Genomic DNA, 21496 nt, shown 5'->3' with positions numbered 1-21496 from the left:
AATTAATTAGTTTCCATTTCATGTTTTAGTTTCATTCCTTGTTTTAGATTAAGTATTTGAATCATTGTTTATCATTGATTAGATAAATAAAATAGTTAGTTCTTGTTAAATTCGATTTTGTTATTTAATATTATTTAGATCTAATTCCAATTCTTGTATTCAGTAAATTCTTAGTTGTTAATTTAGATTTCAATTATTGTTTAGTTGAATTTAGTAAAGTTAGAATCTTTATATGATGTCTAGTTTTAATTCAATTGGAAATGATAGTTTGATGAATCAAGGCTAAACCTCTATTAGAGGGGTTTGGTGAAGCCCTGATGAAAACTTGATTGTGTAGCATAAAATCATTGTAAGAGTCTATTCCACTCTAGAAGGAAGTTGATTCGCCATGAGAATGGGTGGACTTCCTCATATGCTAGTTATGAATTGGTAGAAATGCCATGTATAATTAGGGGTTAGAACGACCAATTCTTACCGTGAGAACGTAAGAATTGGATTACAACAATCTATGCTAGTTTCTTAAGTTGGATTCAAGGTGGATTCAATTCCCCCCTAATTCTTATTCTAGATTCAAACTTTAGTATTCTGTAGCATTTCGTAGTTGAGTTACTCATATCTTGTTAGTTAAATTTTCATCGTAGTATAATTCGTAATTCTCTCATTGACTTTGGTAGGATTGATAGCCGTAGGAAACTTGAATGCTAAAGAACTAGCAGTGGAACGAATCTTCTATTCCAACTCTACTTCAATAGATTCGAGAGTAGAAAACAAATATCTTTGATAAGTCTAGTATAAGTGAAGTTTGTAGTTTTACTTGCGTTTAAAGTTTCATTGCTTTATTCATTAGTAAAACTATATTTTTACGGTTATCAACACACTTGGAAAATGGCATTGAGAAAATTTATGAAGATCTAGGCAGAGAAAATGAAGTGCTTGGAAAAGAGGGAACAAAATCTATGGTGGAAAGTGGATTTCAATTTAGGTTGGTCGTTAAAGACTTATCGATGGAACAAATTTGTGGCACCTTTACTATTACAGATATGAACCACAATCTTGTGAAAACGCCAAAACTAGATGAAGAATGCTCTGAGTCCTCGAGATCATGTGAAGAACCACCACCCAACCATCACCATCCCAAATTAACACCTCTTGAAATCCTACTTCCATTCATAAAAAAATTCACTAATTTTTTAGGATGGCACCACGAAACCATTTCAAAGAAACCTCAAATTAGCACTTAAGCCAATTGCCTTTGAGATCATTAATAATTTTCTAAACCTTCCCAGTAATGAGACTTTGCATAATATACAAACACAAGAGTCCATCATTTCAGTAGTTGAGAAACCTAGTATGTCTTATTCCCCATTATTTGAGCCTCATGAAACACATATACTACCAACCTCTCACTCTTTTGGACAACTCAAACATGACGGGTTATTGCATTAATTCCATGATAGGTTACATAAGCTTTCTCTTGTCATTCTACATATTACACTCCATATGTGTCATCTCAATCTGTTTGGGGGTGTATACTTTCATATGTTTTTCTATAAAGATCCCCAACTGTTTAAACTATTAGTATATAGTTAACAGCATATCATCCATCTTATGCATAATCTTGGGGAATCTAACTTAAAACGACCCCACATATAGTATTAAATATCCGACTATAAAAGATTCAAGTTATATTTTCTCGATGCATTCCATGGGAGTGCATCACTAAGGTAACCGAGCCCTCATCTTGGAGAGTGTGGTTGTAAGTGCCAGAGCCTTAGTCCATGTATATCTCGCATATTCTTTCTGAAATACGTTTTACTCGTCGTTTGAGTAAGTGTGATCCTATGGAGCGAGTATACAATTTTCTTTTTCTTTATTTTACATTTCTTTGTCAAAATAGTTGTTTTTCTCCGTTCTCATTATGCAAGGTTCTCGATACATCAATAGTTATATGATGTTTCCAAAAAAAACAAAACGGGCAATGGATTCCACATAGACTAACTCTTAGACGTATGCAATCTCCATTCTTCTAAGGGCGGTTCGAGAATTAGTTATGTGTTACTAAGGGTCGCCCATATCACCATGCACTTTCTATCTCAGCTTAAACCATATAGATACCAATTGTCTATTGCTCACCAACATATTATCATTTCCACTAGAAAAAGTCTGTGCATTCAATGAACCAAATGCACCATGGAGGCAACACCTAAATTTCACAAAGATAACCACGTACAGGGCTCACCAATCACGTCAAACACCATATATATTCAGACAAGGACAAGGTAACTACAACAATTATAACAGAGCATTGCATCCATCCCATTTTAACCAGAACTACTAAAATCTACCAAAGAGACCTAGTTCCACCACCTACTAGTGTCCAATCAGATAAACCCTCTCACTACGTCTTGTGCAGTAAATCCCCCAACTAGGTGTGTAATACGGGGCGGGTGGGGTCAACCTGGGGGTCAAATGGTGATGGGTCGGGTTGGGTTGAGGCGGGTAAAGGGGATACAAATCCAGTGGTCCCCAATGGGGCCGGGTGGGGCGGGTTGAAGTGTCATGTCTTAGTACCATCACCCGGCCTGTTGGGCCAGCTTACGGGGTGGGTTTTGGGCGGGTCATCCGGTCGGGTGGAAATTATCATTTTAACCCAATTTCACCCTAAAAAAGCTTTCTAATTCTGCAAGTAATATATTTTCAATTCACAACATAGAGAAATAAATGGAATCAATCAATAAAAAATAAACAAAAATAAAAAAACTTGAACTTGAACCCAAAACCATATCTATAAATTTGAAACTTCTTTATCGTGATTTACCATTTCTAAATTGATTATTTTCCATAGCATGATAAAATGAATATGGGAGCGAGGATCTATAGTACAAAACAATAAAATATAAACTAAAAGAATTCGAAATTAATACAAGGATTAATGATTCATCTTCTCCAAAATTCGAAAGTTGAATTTGAACTTTTGATATTTGCCCAATATTCAAACTTGAATATTTGAAATTGATGTTTAACTCATAAGTTTGTGTTCATATTATCCAAATTCCTACAAAAGTTAAAAGAAAATATAAACAAAATACAAAAATATTAGAGTTAGAGTCTTGAAATTGTGCGGGTCAACGGCTTTTGACATAGTGCGGGTCGGGCATCTTGTCGGGTCGGGTTTGAGCATAGAACCTACACCCATAGCCCGACCACGTAAAAATGGTGGCGGGGTGGGGCGGGTCTATTTTTGGGTCAGTGTGGGTTTGGGTGGCGGGTGAAGACCAGGTACCCTACCGGATGATAGGTCAACTGTTATTTTTTACACTTCTACCCCCAACACACATAACTGAAGCCACCGTTTGACTGGATTGGGTTCAATCAAGAACCAACATGAAAGTTGCCTGAGATCACCACTTATGGTTTTTTTTCAAAAACTAGCATTAAGAATCACAACTTTTGAGTACGAGTATCTTAAAACATCTCTTCATAATTTTCAAACTAGAGGATATAAAACTAAAAATTATACGCCCCGGAGTAACCAAAATGATACGGGATTCACATATAATTTTATCTTCTTATCAAAACCTCTATATGGTTAGAGATACATTTAGATTGAGAAAAACAATTACTCTTTAAAACACACACACACACATATTTCATATATGCCCGTTTAGATAGTTGTTTAATCGTAATGTAATAATAATCATGCATGCATGTTAGATCTGTAGGAACTGTTATTCAGAATACATATTTCTACAAATTGCGAACACCATGTGCAGCGGATTTAATGGGTGTCCACGATTTGTAATTGGAAAACATACCTTTTAGATCCGATTTTGATAACTCTGAGAATCCAAGCTTTATGGCTCCGAATCAACAATCAACCTCTTGATCTTCTGTTGTATTCCTTTAGAACAGATTGGATGTTGTGTGGGCAACGATCTACCAATCCCCTTCTTTCTCTCAAGATCAAAAACGAAATTAGATCTACTTTTCTTGCCTCTTTTTCAGAATAATGAATAGTGAATTTTGGCCAGAGAGAAAGAGTATTCTATTTATTAGCTACAACAGGGACCATGAGGAGAAATTAGGGTTGGGCCTCCTGACGGGCTTGGGCTTCCCATGTTCGCCCCGGACACACGGCCCAAGTCCGTCAACAAATGGCTTATTCCACTAAAGGCCATTATTGCACTACCGCCCTAATCCCAAATTACGTGTCAGCATTTATGGGCTCCATATTATATGCTCATTGATCTCCCCGTGTTTAAGATATCGAATGTCCGTTGATTAAGTCAAGTTACTGACAACTACATTAATCAACTTCTTATGTCCTTGAGTAGTACCACTCAACCTCATTGTCATGTCGGAATAAATCAACCTGCATGGTTTACATGACAATCTTTTTGAGCTCCTCAAGGAAACATCATCAACCCAACTTCTTGCGGGACACGGATTCCTTCTATAATCAACAGCACACCTTACATACAATGTCATTACCAAATCCATCGAGTTTGTTGATTCACAAATGAATCTTACTCATTGATGATTTAAAGCAATGTACAATGCATGTAAGTTCCCGTTATTATATCCAGATTAGGAGGACAAGCATCCATAATAACAGAGGTGTTTGTTCTCTTATATAGTCAGTATAAGGACAAACAACCTCACTTGGTCCTGTTCAATACACACAAAGTGTACTAGTGTAATCCTATAGTCAAGATAGACTAATACCAGATTATACTACAACCGTAGCAATGGTTTGTCCAAATCCATCTAGGTTGTGAACGATTACTTATACTTTATAAGGTACTGATGATATGATCTTCTGTGTGTTCACACTATATCATCTACAACATAAAGTATTAGACACATGCATATAACTAATACAATATATAATATGCGTAACATTTGCCCATATAATTCTCATTCAAAATATAAAGAATTAGAGTTAATACAAAAGTAATGCTTTTAGTATATAACCCTATCAAGATCTTCTGCATTATATATGTTTTTCAAAAATAATTTCAAAAATCCAAAAAGTGCTCATAGTAGAATAATTATCCCTAATACAATAAACCATGTATTTCTCGTTCTTTATCAAACAACCCATGCCCCAAACTTATTTGGGGGTGGCGTATTTTCATCATGAAGAACAGAATACAGGTGTATCGCCATTTTTGCTTTATGTTTCTACAGTAATCTCTTTCCTTATCTATTCATACTTTGAGGACAAAATATATTTCTATTTGGGGGTGGTATAGTAATATTTTGCAAAAACTATGGATTTTCTATATTAGATATAGTAGTATATTTTTTCCTTTCTTAAAAAATATTTCGAAAAAAGACCAAAAATACTTTTTTATTTAGTATTAAAAGTCTTGTTTCCTTTTTCCATGATGAATAAAAAGTTTAGAAGTATCATTATAACAATAAAGTAAGGATTTGTTCTTCGAACTAAGACTAATATATATATAATAGTTTATGCATCTTTCCATGAATGATATGTATAAATATTTGATTGTATATAGCAGTGAGTTTCCGAGACCAAGGTTAGAACAATTAAGTTCCATATCTTGTGAGAATATAGCCAAAACTCTCATTTGAATGATTATTGAGTGATGACACAAAGGATATCTGGAGAGAAAGACCACACGTCCACTTGCTTGATCACCACGCCATATCCTATGAGATAATTTAGGTGTTTTTTGGATCTATATACCCAAATAAACGTTAAAACCCCAAAAGATAGTTTTTCTCTAGTTACCCCTCTTGAGCTTTCACCAATTTCTAAAAGCCTTTTTATTCTTCACTATAAATCCCTAACCCGTTATAACACACAATAAAAAGCTTACCAAGCTGACGAGTTGAGAATTGGATGGATATCAGAAAAAGAGAAGAGAAGATCTTGTACAAAAACATATCAATTAGTTGCTTAAAAAAGAAAAGAAAGAAAATAAAATAAAAACCCATCAAAAACCAAAACTCCAAAAATATCAAAGGAGTCAAAAATCGAATCTCCCAAAAGTTCAAAATAAAAAAGGATACGATATCAGAAACAAAAGCAAGGTTAAAACTCCCAAAATTTAAAATCTTATGGAGTCACAAAGCCAATAGGCTAAAGAATGAATCAAAATTCGGAAGCAAAGAACAAAATGAGGTTCTTCTCTAGTTACAAGTATCTTGAAGCCCAATTTCTCAACTTATTAGATTTATGTTTTTCCCTTCATTTTTCTTTCTAAACCATCACCCTAGCCCCGTAACTCCTAATAAAATACCTCACGAGACTATAACTCATCCTTTTTGGGGAACTTAAAGGTGTAAAGCTTTGTTGCATATGGTAAATGCAATCGCGATGCCTGTAAAAGTGAGTTAGGATTTTATTTTTGTTATTAGGATGTGATTTTGATCACTTATCTCCTTTTATCTTATTTGCTAAGAGACTAGCAAAAGGCTAGTTGGGGGGTTGTGATAAGTCCTCCAAAAGTGCATTTTAACCATCGATTATACCTATTGTTTAGCCATCTTAGTGGACTAAGTCATGTTTTATGATTCTACAAGTGAAAAAGATAGTTTTGTAGAATATTAGAGAAAAACGGGTAAAACGGAGGAATTCAGAGCATTAAGGATCACATGGGAATCTCGTGGACAATCATGGAGAATGCCAAGGAATTAAAGCTATGAAAGAAGCAACTTGGACCTGTTTTCAAAGCTTATTTGGAAGCCTAAGGCAAAAAGATTCTTTGCTTGGACCAAAGCCCACAAAAGAGTAAAGAAGGATGGAGCAAAAAAGGAAAAATAGACTCTTACGTCTGGGACGTAAGGCCCGTGCATCCATATGCAAAAACCGAAACTGTAGCCCACCTTTTAACTATTTTGGAAATGAAGTTGAACTCTGAAAGAAATCAATTTGTAATAGGAAACAAGCCACGGTTTGGGATGTTTCTAGAACTCATTGTAACCCCTATATATAGAGGACCTAAGTGCCTCATGAAACTCGCCAATTTACTTATATTATTGTCTCTAGAACTTGAGGCAGAGAGAGATTACTAATAAAAGATTTGGTTTTAAATAGTCGAGTCTTGATAAATTAGTCTTTCTAGTCTTATGTTCATCGACTCTTCTTCTTCTCGTTCTTCGTGTTCTTCCTTCTTTATGGAAGGCTAATCTTCTCCTTCAAGGAAAAAGTTGAAGCTGGTGCCTAGGGTTTGATTATTCTAGTTTTTGGTGTTTTCCAATCAGGTTAGTTCTTTATGTTTTTAGTTATTAGTTTCATTTCCCACACCAGGGGATGGAAGTATAAAATAAGGGTTTATGTTTTGCAATATTAATATCATGCTAGTGTTCTTTACTTTTCTTCTAAGTAGTGTAGTTCTTTAGAGTTAGGAAAGTATTCTTTGTGTTGCCCTAGTAGGGATAGCTCAGGGAGTGGCTGCCTAGGGTATATATTCTTTGTGTTTGCCTTAAGTGGTGATTCATTGAGTGGCCGCCCTATTAGGAAGTACACCTAATTGTAGTCTTCTTGTGAGAACAACCATAAAGCAGAAGGTCGCAGATTAAAGGTATCGATGGATTCTCATCTCTTGAATTCTCTCTTTTATAAATTATCAATAGTTTAGTTTAGTTTAGTTAAGCGATTCACAATATCTATAATCATAGTTTTTAATCCCTCAAACTCCTTTCCAGTCCTGTCCTTCATATAACATACACTTAAAAGTGGAACGATATCCTACTCATCCATTACTTATTGAAGGATAGTTAGGTTTTGATACGCTTCTGTTTTGTTTAACGACCATCATCCATCTACACATTCCATATATCATCTTATACACACAAAAGGAGTGCATGTCAAATGGCGTCGCTGTGGTTTTAAGTTGTTTGTGTTTAACGTTTTCTTTCAAAATTAAAACTTTGGATCTTGTTATAATTTTAGCCGCATCATCCATCCTTTTAAGAAAGAGAGAAGCTTGAAGGACATCTGTAAGACATGATCTACCATCCAGGTTAGTCGAATCTTCATTCTTTTTATTTCATTCTTAGTTTAGTTGCATCGTAGTTTAGTGTTATTGCTTTATAGTATAATTGCATTTAGGACCTTTTCAACAATTGAAGTTACAAGCCAACACAGTGAAACATCAAACTCTAGTGTTTCTTGTCTGAATCTTGGCAAACGGACTATCGTCTTGTAGATACCGTTATGGTCGCAGTTTACAAACTGTGAAAACCATGCGCAACGGAATAAAGGTTCTGATGGTTTTGGTTAGAATCATACCTTTTAGATCAGCTGTGATTTCTCTGAGAATCCGAATCAGCAACCTCTTGGTCTTCTGTTGTATTCCTATCCTTAGAATAGACGTTGTGTGGGCAACGATCTACCAACCCTTTCTCTATCTCTTTGCATCTCTTTTTCAATCACAGAAATTGATTAATTTCGGCCAAGAAGAAAGGTTTCTTTATATAGGCTATAACAGGGACCATGAGGAGAAATTAGGGTTAGGTCTCCTGACGGGCTTGGGCTTCCCATGTTTGCCAAGAACACACGACCCAAGTTCATCAACAAATGGCTTATTCTACTAAAGGCCATTGTTGCACTACCGCCCTAATCCCAAATTACGTGTATTATGTTTATGGGCTCCATATTATATGCTTGTTGATCTCCCCATGTTTAAGATATCGAATGCCCATTGATTAAGTCAATTTACTGACAACTACATTAATCAACTTCTTCAACTTCTTATGTCCTTGAGTTGTACCACTCAACCTCATTGTCATGTCCAATTAAATCCACCTACAGGGCTTACATGACAATCCTTATAAGCTCCTCAAGGGGACATCATCAATCCGACTTCCTACGGGTTATAGATTCCTTCTATAATCAACATCACACCTTACATACAATGTCATTACCCAATCCATTAAGTTTGTTGATTCACAAATGAATCTCACTCATTAATGATTTAAAGCAATGTACAATGCACGTAAGTGCCCGTTATTATATCCGGATTAAGAGGACAAACATCCATAATAACAAAGGTGTTTGTTCTCTTATATAGTCATTATAAAGAGAAATAACCTCACTTGGTCCTGTTTAATACACACAAAGTGTACTAGTGTAATCTTGTAGTCAAGATAGACTAATACCAGACTATACTACAACCATACCAATGGTTTGTCCAAATCCATCTATATTGTGAACGTTTACTTATACTTTAGAAGGTACTGATGATATGATCTTCTGTGTGTCACCACACACCATATCATCTACAACATAAAGTATTAGATGCATGCATATAACTAATAACATATATAATATACATAACATATGCCTATATGATTCTAATTCAAAATATAAAGAATTAGAGTTAATACAAAAGTAATGCTTTTAGTATATAACCCTTTCACGTCTGTGGGGTTGTGGTATTTAAGCAATCCAAGTGATTCACTATAACCCTAGAGGAGACAGCTTTAGACAACGGGCGAGATACTAGCTGTAAAACTCAACCCAGTTGAAGGAAAGTAGTTTTATTTTAAGAAAAAAAAATCCAAAAATTTAGTATAATTCCATTTTAGTGTAAATTAGAATAGTGTTCATCATTTTTTGCATAGCATTTTCTAGTGAATGCCCCGTCGTCCATATCATCGTCTAGTAAGAACATAACATTGGACAAGGTTTAACAACTGACTCACAAGAATACTAGACGAGATTGATATAATGGCTGCATACAATGATGGAGGTGTTGTGGACCCGAATAATCCTAAAGCTATCCCACCCATGCAAGCACAATAGAGGAAGAAGCTGAGCGATTTCTATTCACCAATCATTGGAGACCTACCCAACAGTATTGTTTTTCCAGAGATAGAATCTAACTAGTTTGAACTTAGAGCATCAGCAATTTCTATGCTTCCAAAGTTCACTGGTTCAGACAATGTTCAGCCGTATGTTCACAAGAACAAATTTCTATCAGTCTTGAAGACTTTCAAGAACCAGAATATCAAAGATGAGAGTATCAAGTTGATTCTTTTTTTGCTCTCACTCGAAGGTAAAGCATCCGAATGGTTAGCTGCACAGCCGATCAATTCAATCAACAACTGGGAGAAGTTGAGAACAAAGTTTATGAACAAGTTCTAACCACCCCAGAAGACAGATGCCATGTAGAAAGCCATCAACAATTTCAAATGGAAGGTGGCTGAAGAATATCATCATAGTTGGGAGAAATTTAATAATTTGCTAGTCTCATGTCTCATGGTTATGATAAGAGCACACTGGCTCATTTTTTCATTCGAGGACTTTCTACTATGGACAAGCAGATGATACAGTCAATGCATCAAGGTAAGTTTACATCATTGGATGGAAAGGAAACCTACAACTTTCTCGAGAATTTAGCTGAAGACGCTCAACAATGAAGTATTAGCAACGAGGACGTAGCTAGAGTGGAGGGGGTGCCGAAGCAATTTGGTAACCAAGTTCATGAAGACCCAGATCAAGCGATGCTATAAATTATGGCAAGCCTATCAACATGACTTGGAAACTCTAAAGAAGAAGTTTGATCAATTCTCTATGAATCCTCCGAAACCATAGAATTTCCAAGCTAAACCTTAGCTATCTAAGCCTTGTTATGTCATTTGTGAGCTATGTTTTGATGAAGGTCACACCACTAAAGAGTGTTCATACTATCTGGATACTAATGCTGAGGCATGTAGTATCAACTCTTTAGGAAGAAATAACTAGTTCAATCAGAGACAAAATTATTGGAAGCCACAAAATACAAATCAGAGGAATTTTGCTCCAGGATTACAGAATCAGTCTAATCAGTTCCAGAATAACTAGTATCAGTTCCAAGACTGCCAGCAACCATATAGAAATCAACAGTCATTCTAGAACCAGCAATACCAAGCCAACACAGCAGAGAGTTAGTACCAGATCTAATGAGCAGATACACTGCCCCTACGCCTCAGTCGAGTAAAGCAGTTATCCCACATTTGGAAGAAGATATCACCACCATTGTCAATGAGCTAAAATAGACAAATCGAAGAACCCATAAGCTGGAGAATAACTTTAGTGTCATTCAAGTCCAGATAGGGCAAATCGCTGCGGCCTTGACAGAGAGATCGAGAGGAGCATTACTAAGCCAGTAGTAGGAGCCAAATCTAAAAGGAAGAGGTGTCTTGCAGGTGGATAATCTGGAGATTACTCAGTCGAATGACCAAGTTAATGCTATCACCACTCAGAGGTTAGGCAAGAAGGTTGATAACAAGATTGTCTATGAACCAGGAAAAGATTCTGCGGAGCCTGAGGTAACTTATGTTCCCACTATTCCACCTAGTTCTAACATTCCAGATATATCTAGTATTATGCCAGCCACTGAAGTAACTGTTGAAAGAGAAGCTGAAGGAACTACTGTTTAAGTAAGTAAGAAGAAACCATCACGAGTGACTCCACCTATCACTCCACTATCTGTTACTAAGCCAACCGAAGCCAAAAGAAGAGAACTAATATTGAAGAATCTGCCAACACCGTTTCCTTCAAAACTAGTGAATACCAGAAAGGATGACCAGTACAAGGAGATTTGCGATGTCTTTAAGAATTTATAGATTAATATCCCATTTCTGACCGCCATCGAGCAAGTTCCCTCGAATGCCAAGTTCATGAAAGATCTAGTGAAGAAGAAAACCAGCATTCCAAAAGAATCTTTTATCGCTCAAAGATGTTCATCGTACCTATAGAATCTAGTGGTTGTGAAACTGAAAGATCTTGGAAGTCCCACTGTTACATGCAGAATTGGAGATTCTTTAGAGGAGCAAGCTTTATTAGATTTGGGTGCTAGTGTGAATCTTCTACCATATTTCGTCTATGAGAAGTTGGGCTTGAAGGATATAAAACCGATTGATGTTACTTTATAGTTGCCAAATAGATCAGTGAATATACCTAGAGGAATCATTGAAGAGGTCATAGTCAAAATCGAAGATTTGTATTATCCGATTGATTTCATAATACTCGACACAGAGCTTACATCTGGTAGGAAGATACCAATCATTCTAGGCAGACTATTCTTGGACACTGCAAATGCACTTATCAATTGTCGAAATGGTAATATGATGTTATCCTTTGGTAATATGAGAGTCGAGAACAATGTTTTCCATATGTTACAACAACCACAGGAGGTGTGTGTTGTGAACAAGGTATGTATGATTGAAGCGCTAACACAAGATTATCTAACTCATTCATATCCTGCTGATGAATCGTTGAAAGCTCTAATAAACTCAGACTGTGAGGAACTTAGTGTCCAGGCGATCAATGCGATTTTGGATTCATCACTTGTCATGGATGACAACAAGTTCAAAGAAAAGTTTGAATCGCTTATGCCTGATGGACCATCTAAAGAGCTTAAGAAAGAGCCGTCTAAGCTACAATTGAAGCCTTTGCCATCTACACTCAAATATGTTTTCTTAAGAGATTTGAGAACCTACCCAGTAGTTATTGCATCAGATTTGACTGAGGAGCAGGAATCCAAGTTAGTAGCATTTTTAAAGGAATATAAGACAGTTATAGATTGGATAATTAATGATATCAAGGGGATCAGCCCTATGATAGTTCAACATAGGATTCATTTGGAAGAGAATTCCAAGACTTTTAAGCAACCATAGAGGAGGTTTAATATGAAGATGAAGGAAGTAGTTCGAGAAGAGGTCATTACACTCCTTGACGCCGACATTATCTACCCTATTTCTGATAGTCAATGGTTTAGTCCAGTTCAAGTTATGCCGAAGAAGTCCGGAACCACAGTGATCGAGAACGAGAACAATGAGTTAATTCTAACCAGGATTCAGACTGGATGGAGAGTTTGCATCGATTACAGGAAGTTGAATAGCGCATCATTGAAAGATCATTTTCCATTGCCTTTCATCGATCAGATGTTAGAAAGATTAGCTGGACAAGCTTATTAATGCTTTCTTGATGGTTACTCAGGATATTTTCATATCCATATTCACCCTGAGGACCAAAAGAAGACCACATTCACATGTCCGTTCGGAACATTCGCCTACCGTCGTATGCCTTTTAGTCTATGCAATGCACTGGCCACTTTTCAGTGATGTATGATGAGTATTTTTGACAACATGGTGGAGAAATACATGGAAGTTTTTATGGACGATTTTTCCATTTTTGGATCATCTTTTGAGGATTGCCTGTACCATCTCTCCTTAGTCCTTAAACGTTGTTGCGATACCAACTTAGTTCTGAACTTGGAAAAGTGTCACTTCATGGGAAAGGAAGGGATAGTGCTGGGTCACCAAGTTTCAAAGGAAGGAATTCTAGTAGATCAAGCAAGGATTGATATTATAAAGGATCTACCCAAGCTGAGAACTGTCAAAGATATCCGTGCCTTCCTAGGTCATGCTAGATTTTACAGTCAATTTATCAAGGATTTCAGTAGAATTGCAAGACCGTTGTCACATCTGTTAGGGAAAGATGTTGTCTTTGATTTTGATGCCTCATATGTCAAAGCTTTTATGAAGTTGAATGAAGCACTCACTTCAGCACCAATCATTCGTGTGCCCAATTGGAGCCAGCCATTTGAGATCATGTGTGATGAATCTGATTATGCTATAAGAGTCGTTCTAAGACAAAGAGACAAGAAAGTGTCGTACACAATCTATTATGCTAGCAAGACTCTAAATGGAGCTTAGATTAATTATTCTACCACTGAGAAGGAGCTCTTAGCTACCGTCTATTCTCTTGACAAATTCAGTCAATATCTAATAGGTTTAAAGGTAATAGTTTATACTGACCATGCTGCCTTGACGTCATTTACTCGCTAAGCAGGATGCCAAGCCTAGGGTGATCCGATGGATACTACTTTTACAAGAATTTGATTTGGAGATACGCGATAAGAAAGGAATAGAGAATGTCGTTGTTGATCACCTTTCTAGATTGCTAGTGGAGAATGACGAAAGACAACTTACAAATTTGTGAGACTTTTCCTGATGAACAGGTGTTCAGTATATCAGAAGTACCATGGTACAGCCACATTGCAAACTATCTTGTGACCGACAGGGTACTGTTACATTAGAGCAAGCAATAAAAATATTTATTCTACTCAAAGGCCAGATATTATTTTTGGGATGATCCATACTTATTCAAGAAGTGTTCGGATCAGATTATTTGAAGATGCATCCCAGAATCAAAATAGGAATCCATTCTATCATTCTGTCATGATCAGCCTTGCGGAGGACACTTTGGCCCACAACGTACTACAGACAAGGTATTACAAGCTGGATTCTATTGGCCTACTCTTTTTAAAGATGCAAATGTTTATTGTAAAGCATGTCCGAGATGCCAATTTTTGGGTAAGACCTCGAAAAGGTTCGAGTGGCCTCAATAACCGATCATTATATCACAAATCTTTGATGTATGGGGTATAGATTTCATGGGACCATTTTTTCCTTCTTTTGGTTACACCTACATTCTACTGGCTGTGGACTATGTTTCAAAGTGGATTGAAGTAGTTCCTACAAAGACCGCCGATTATAAAGTCATCATGGACTTTCTGAAGAAGAACATTCTACCAAGATTTGGAGCACCGAGAGCCATCATCAGTGATAACAGTTCTCACTTCTGTAATCGTATATTTGGGAATCTTATGGCAAAATATGGAGTAATTCACAAGAAAGCTTTACCATATGGTAATAGTAAAATGAATAGTCTTACCTACGAAATAAAGCGATGAACTCTAAACGCAAGTAAAACTAAACTTAAACTTTTGGGTCTATGTTTTATCAAAGATTCTACTCTCAAGTCTATGAGATATAGTGGAGTAGAGTGATTCGTTCCACTCCTAGTCCTTCCGCATGCTGTGTTCTCACGTGTAAGTAATCTAACTTAAAGTCTAATGAGAGATTTACGAAAAAGGCAACTAGACTACGATGCAACTACCCACGAAATGCAACTAGTCGACGATGGGAATAACTAAGGGAATGCTACGTTGATTTGATGATAAGGAGTTAGAGGGGAATTGATTCCACCTTAACTCGACTTAATCCCATTAACTACAAATTGTCGTAATCCGAATTGAACTGCTTCGCAGAACAATTGGTTCTTCCTAATCCCTAATTACACATGGCATTTCTACCAATTAATAACTAGCATGTGAATGATTAAACCCATTCTCATGGTGAACTAAACATTTCTAGAGTGGAAAGGAAATTACGACGAATCTACGTTAATCGGAATCAAGCTTTCATCAAGGCTTCTCAACCCCTTCTAATGGAGGTTTAGCCGAGAATCATTACGCAATCATTTCTGATTAAATTTAAACTAAACATGATATAAAGAATTGAAATTTACTTAATTAAACAATAATGAAATCTAATTTAATGACTAAAATGCAATAAGGACAGGAATTGAAATTGGATCTAAAAATGGAAATGACAAAAATTGAAGTTGATAGAAATACTACTTTATTGACCTAATCAAAATGAAGAACAAGATTCAAAGGTTTAATCTAATACAATAATTGAAATGGAACTAAACTTAATTAATCTACATGAAAAACTAGATCTAGAAGCTATTTTTAATGGCTACTTTCTATTCTAAGCTACCTTTATTTTCTAACCTAAAAATCTACTATTCTTTTCTAAAAGATCTACCAATAAAAAAGAGCTAATCCTTTGTTTTTATACATTAAGATCCAAAAATCGTGCATGGGCTTGGAGCCATGTTTTGGGCCAGAGAATCAGGCCCAAAACCCAATTCTTTCAGTCCAAAAAGGCCTCTTCAGCTGCAGTTGGCTTCAACAGACTTTTCGTCCACTTTTGCTCGTTTGATTGGATCAAGGCTTAGACCATTGGAAAGCTCTTTCCGAGCCGGTCGTTTTGACATAAGTTAGGCCCCATTCCGAGGTCTGAGTCCAAAGATATAGCCTTCGGAAGTTCTGCTGACTTTGTGTGCTGTTTCTGCCCGCGTCGACTTTTCAGCTTTTGACCGGGCTTTTGGAAAGGCTTTGTCTTCTAAAAACTTGGCCTTTAATCACGGAACTCCTTAGTAACCGACCTCTGCTTCTTTATCTCGCTAAAGTGGCACATTTCTGCACATAATAGACTTTGAAGCCTGAAATGCATAAAAACACGTAATCAGTGTTAACTCTTAATTATTACTCACATAATTGGTCTAAAGGTATGTCTGTTACAGGGTTAAAACTACAGTTTTGGGCTCTTATCAAACCACCCCCAAACAGCATTTTGCTTGTCCTCAAGCAAAGATGAGAAATTAGAATAAGTGACCAAAAATGGAGTCCTAACTACTCTCGTTTCGCTGAGTGCGATTGCATTGACCATATGCAACAAGGCCTTAAACCACTAGGAATTCCCTAGTGGACGAGTTATAGTCTCGTGAGAGTTTTCCAGTGAAGGTACTCACAAACTTCATCTATACTACAACGACTAAGAAATAAAACTATTGTTTCCTTATTCATGCTCCAAACTATCTATACATCTCACTAGCTATGAACAAGAATAACCAAGTCAAAAACCTAAACTAATATATGCATAATAATCAATCATCTATAATAAACATATATACAATGAGTAATACTATGAAATGTCTAGCAGGTCCGTTTCTGAAACTCGGAATAGCGTCCTTAAGTAGGTTCTCACAATAATAGTCAAGATACAACACTCTGATTTTTCCACTCAAGTTTCGCTACTCTAGTGTCTTGTGATGGGCACACTTTTACCTTACAATCTCAAAGACAACAAGGAAGCCGGAGTCGATCAAACACATCTGCCACTTACTATCACACTAGCCTATTCCTAATTGAGCTAGAGGTCTTTATTAGGTGTTGCGGGGATTAGGAGATGGTTTAAGAAGGAAGGAAATGGATATTCAAAAAGGACAAGTCTGAGATAATAGAGTCTTCATATTATCTAACTAGAGAAAACCTTGTTATTTACTTTTGCTTCTACACTTTGTTTCCATCCTTAGCCATATTTTTCTTTTTCTTTTCTCTTTTTTTTTTTTTTGGCTTTTGACTCCCTTTTATTGGAGTTTTTATTTTATTTCTATTTTTATTTTTCTTTCCTTGGATGGAAACTTATTTTCTTTATTTTCTGAAGCAATTAACTAACTTTTGTTTACACAGGTTTTTCTCTTCTTCTTTCTTCCTCATTTTATTCTCAGACTTATTCTAATTTGGGTAGGTTGATTTATTTTTTTTTATTTTGTTTTTGTTTTTGTAACAGGGTAAAGGGATTGTGGTTTATGAAAGGCTAAAGAAAGGCTCAGAGGGGCGACTAGCGGGAAATAATTCATAGGTTTGAATTTTTGGCTATATCGATCCAAAAAGGGCCTAAATTCTCGCTTAGGATATGGCATAGTAATCAAGCAAGTGGACGTGTGATTTCTCTATCCGGTTTTACTTCTCCCTTGTGTCATTTCTCAAATGTTTAAACTCATATATAGGCTTTAGGCTATATTCTCCGCAGGATTTGTAGAATAAGTACTCTAGCCTAGATTTGAAACTTCTTTGCTAAAAATCATAGATACTCATGTAATATATTTATAGATAGATGCAAAGATTATTACCTACATATTAACCTAAGTTTCTAACAATTATTCTAATGCAAAAGTTACGTGAGACTTCTAGATTGTTAAGAGCATAGAGAAAGAAAACAATACTACTATTCCTAAGTGTATAGCATGAACTTATTTATTTATATTTTTGAATTTTTAAAATTTTAACTAGAAAACAAATGCATATTAACTCTATCTATATCCTAACAGATGCCTTAATTACACGTGTTTCTATGCCCCCCCCCAAACAAGAAGCATGCTTTGTCCTTAAAGCATTTAAATAAAGAGGGTAGGAAAAATACCATTGAAGCGTGGAAATTCGGGAACATCCTAAAACAAGGTTAGAACGCACTAATATAGGAAATAAAAACTGACACAACTCTATACGAGTTCTACCCATTATGGGGTTAACAAGAATGAAATTGCTTGGGACATAAGCAGACACTAACTAGAATGAAACCTACCTTATCCCCCGCATTACTCGTCATCTTCCTCTTTCTCTTCTTCCATAAAGAAGTGAGGTTCCTTCTCGTCCTGCCATGCCATGATAATTTGCCAGGCTTCCCACCATTTATCATCTATTATTGCTAACCTATTAAGAGCCACTTGGTCTGACGGGGTGTAGGGTGCAACCAGATGAGGTTGTATCCTCCACCCTTGCCAAGTCATTGCACGGAAAGATAGAATAATACTATTGGTGGGTCGTACAGTGTCGATCGTAATCCAATCCGTGAAGCGTGTACAAAAAACAGGAAAAAAACATAGCATAATACGAGAAACTAGAACGGGCATAAGAAGGTACTTATGCCTCATGCTATGGGATCGAGCTAAACTAGACATCAAGGTTCGGGGAAGGTCATGACATATACGTCCCGTGGCTAAAGCAAGGAAGACGCAAGTGGCATCATTCACGTAAGAAAAACGCCATTCCCTAAAATGTTTAGCATGATCCAAAACATAACAGTTCCTATGTTCATGGACAGGCTACCAAAGGCGACGTTATATTCCCCTTGGTCCGCAATACGGAAAATGCCCGCGCCATACGACTCATGCAAAAACTCGTAAGTGTAGACATACATATTATCGACCCAATAGCACCATGGGTCTTGTATTTCAGTGGGCATAGCAAGTCCAAGAACAAATGCTAGCAAGAACCTGGCAATTTCCATTGGTTCATTATCAATGTTGATAGAGAACACTTGTTCTCCATCTGGTCTTTCAAAGAAAATGCAGTTATCGTAAAAATAAGATGCTAGTGTTGGAGAATAAAGTGCATCCGGTCTTACCATAAGTGATAAGAGCCCAAAACTGTAGTTTTAACCCCTTAATAATCATACTGTTAGACCAATTATGTGAATAATAAGTAAGAGTTAACACTGATTACGCGTTTTTATGCATTTCGGGCTTCAAAGTCCATTATGTGCGCAAAATGTGCCACTTTAGCGAGATAAAGGAGCAAAAGTCGTGAGAACTTCCAAATGCCATATCTTTGGACTCAGACCTCGGATTGAGGCCTACCTTATGTCAAAACGACCGGCTCGGAAAGAGCTTTGCAATGGTCCAAGCCTTGACCCAATCAGAGGAGCAGAAGTGGACGAAAAGTCTGTGGAAGTCAACTGCAGCTGAAGAGGCTTTTGGATTTGAAGAATTGGGTTTTGGGCCGATTCTCGCCCAAAAACATGGCTCCAAGCCCATGCACGAATTTTGGATCTGAATGTATAAGAACAAAAGCTTAGTTCATTGTTAATGGTAGATAGTTAGGTTAGAAAATAAATTAGATTAGTTAGCCTCCATTAAACCTTAATTCTAGATCTAGTTTTCATTAGATTAATTAAGTTTAATTTCATTTCAATTCTTGTTTTAGATTAAACTCTCAAATTATTGTTCTTGATCGATTAGATAATAAAAATAGTTATTTTGTCAATTTCGATTTATAGATCTAAATTCCATTATTGTTTGTTATCATTTCATAGTTATTAATTAGATTTCGATTATTGTTTAGTGAAATCGCATAAAGTTAGAATCTTTTCATTATGTTTAGTTTAGATTTAATGGGAATTGTTAGTTTGATGAATCAAGGCTAAAACCTCCATTAGAGGGGTTGATGAAGCCTTGATGAAAACTTAGTTGTTAGTGTAGAATTGTTTGTAGATTCTATTCCACTCTAGAAAGTCGTGTTTTTCGCCATGAGAATGGGTAGACGACTTCACATGCTAGTTAGTACTCGGTAGAAATGCCATGAACACTAGGGATTAGAACTCGAATTTCTTGCCGTAAGAACGTGAGAATCGAGATACAAGAATCTATACTAGGTTATTAAGTTGGATTCGAGGTGGATTCAATTCCCCTCTAATCCTTTATCTAGATTCAAAACAAGCATAATTGCCATAGTATTCGTAGTTAAATTCAACGTAGACTCATTTTAGTTTCATCGTAGTATAACACCCTTCGTAAAGCTCTCATTGACTTAAGAGCGACTAGTTAGACTTAGAAAACAATCCGTGCTAGAGAACTAGGAGTGGAACGAACTTCGTACTCCATTTAGTGCAATTCGCATTGAGAGTTGAAGCTTTGATAATAGACACGTAAAAGGATAAGTTTAGTTTACTTACGTTTTGGATTCGTAGTTCATTTCGTAGGTAAACTATTCATTTTATAGTTATCAAATGGCGCCGCTGCCATCTTAGTTGCACTTTAGCATTGTTTTCTTTGTAGAAGTAGTCATTTTTAAGTCCCATTAAACCCACCCACCCTTGTTTGATTCATACCGTTATTATTTCGCTTTCAAAAATTCAATTCCGGTAAAATACACGGATGCGCCAAGCTTCAAGGAGAGCCGCCGACCGCGCTATGTTACCGGAATTTCAACAATACCGAAGGCCAGCGCCTTCAAAGAAAGAAGCGCGACCAGCGCTAAGTTACTGTAATTTTCTTCTACCACGAAGCGCCCACGAAAGAGAGCGACCCGCTATCTTCTTGGACTTCGTTTATACAAGGCGCCACGCTTCAAAGAAGAGCGCGACCAGCGCTATCTTCGAGCTTCGACTTTGCATTGGCCCACCCATATATAGATATAGCGCCAGCGCTCTTAGTTGAAATTTCTGGATTTCCCGTGTTTGATTCAACTTCGAGTTGTCAAGTTTTTCAGTGTTCTAATCTCTTATTTACACCGAACACGCCAGTAAACAAGACGCTATTCAAACGCCGTAGCAAGGAGGCATTCAGTACTACTCCTTCTTCCACTCCTCGCCCCTTCTGTCAGAGGAGTTTTAATTCTAGTATAATCAGGCTTGTTTTTCGTAGAAATAAATACAACACGCCTATCTAGAATTTCACACACTACACCTGATATTATGGCTGAAGAAAGAGAGACTCCTCTCTCTGACTTTTATAAAGCTTTGAGCGATAGCCCTAAATCTTGCATCGTTCTAGCAGACCCAACGGGGGATTTTCGAATTCCCCCAAACATATTTAATCTGTTACCCGTTTTCCATGGTCTAGACCATGAAAAACCTTACCAACACATGCGTAGGATTGAACAAGTCCTTACAACATTCCATCATCCTACCGTTGGTACGGAACAGATTAAACTGAGGGTATTTCCCTTCACCTTAGCTGATAAGGCGCCTTGGTTAACTACCCAAAGCCCCTAATTCTCAGGGACTCGTGGGCCAAACTTGTTCAACTTGTTTATGGAACATTTTTACCCACCCCTAAAGGCGGATGAAATGCTTTCCAAGATTCATTTCTTCCGACAAAATCCTCATGAATCATTTTCTGAGGCTTGGAATCGTTTCACCGATCTGCTTATAGAGTGTCCACACCATAACTTAGCTAAAGACACGTTAGTTCGTGCCTTTTTCAAAGGACTTCTACACCACCATAAAGAAGTCCTTGACATAATGAATGGGGGTAGTTTCCTAAGTAAAGGAGCCAATG

This window comes from Coptis chinensis, chromosome 4 (genome assembly GCF_015680905.1).
Source record: "Coptis chinensis isolate HL-2020 chromosome 4, ASM1568090v1, whole genome shotgun sequence".
NCBI classification, from domain to species: domain Eukaryota; kingdom Viridiplantae; phylum Streptophyta; class Magnoliopsida; order Ranunculales; family Ranunculaceae; genus Coptis; species Coptis chinensis.
The sequence above is the reverse complement of the archived record's forward strand: the minus strand, read 5'-3'. Positions refer to the sequence as shown.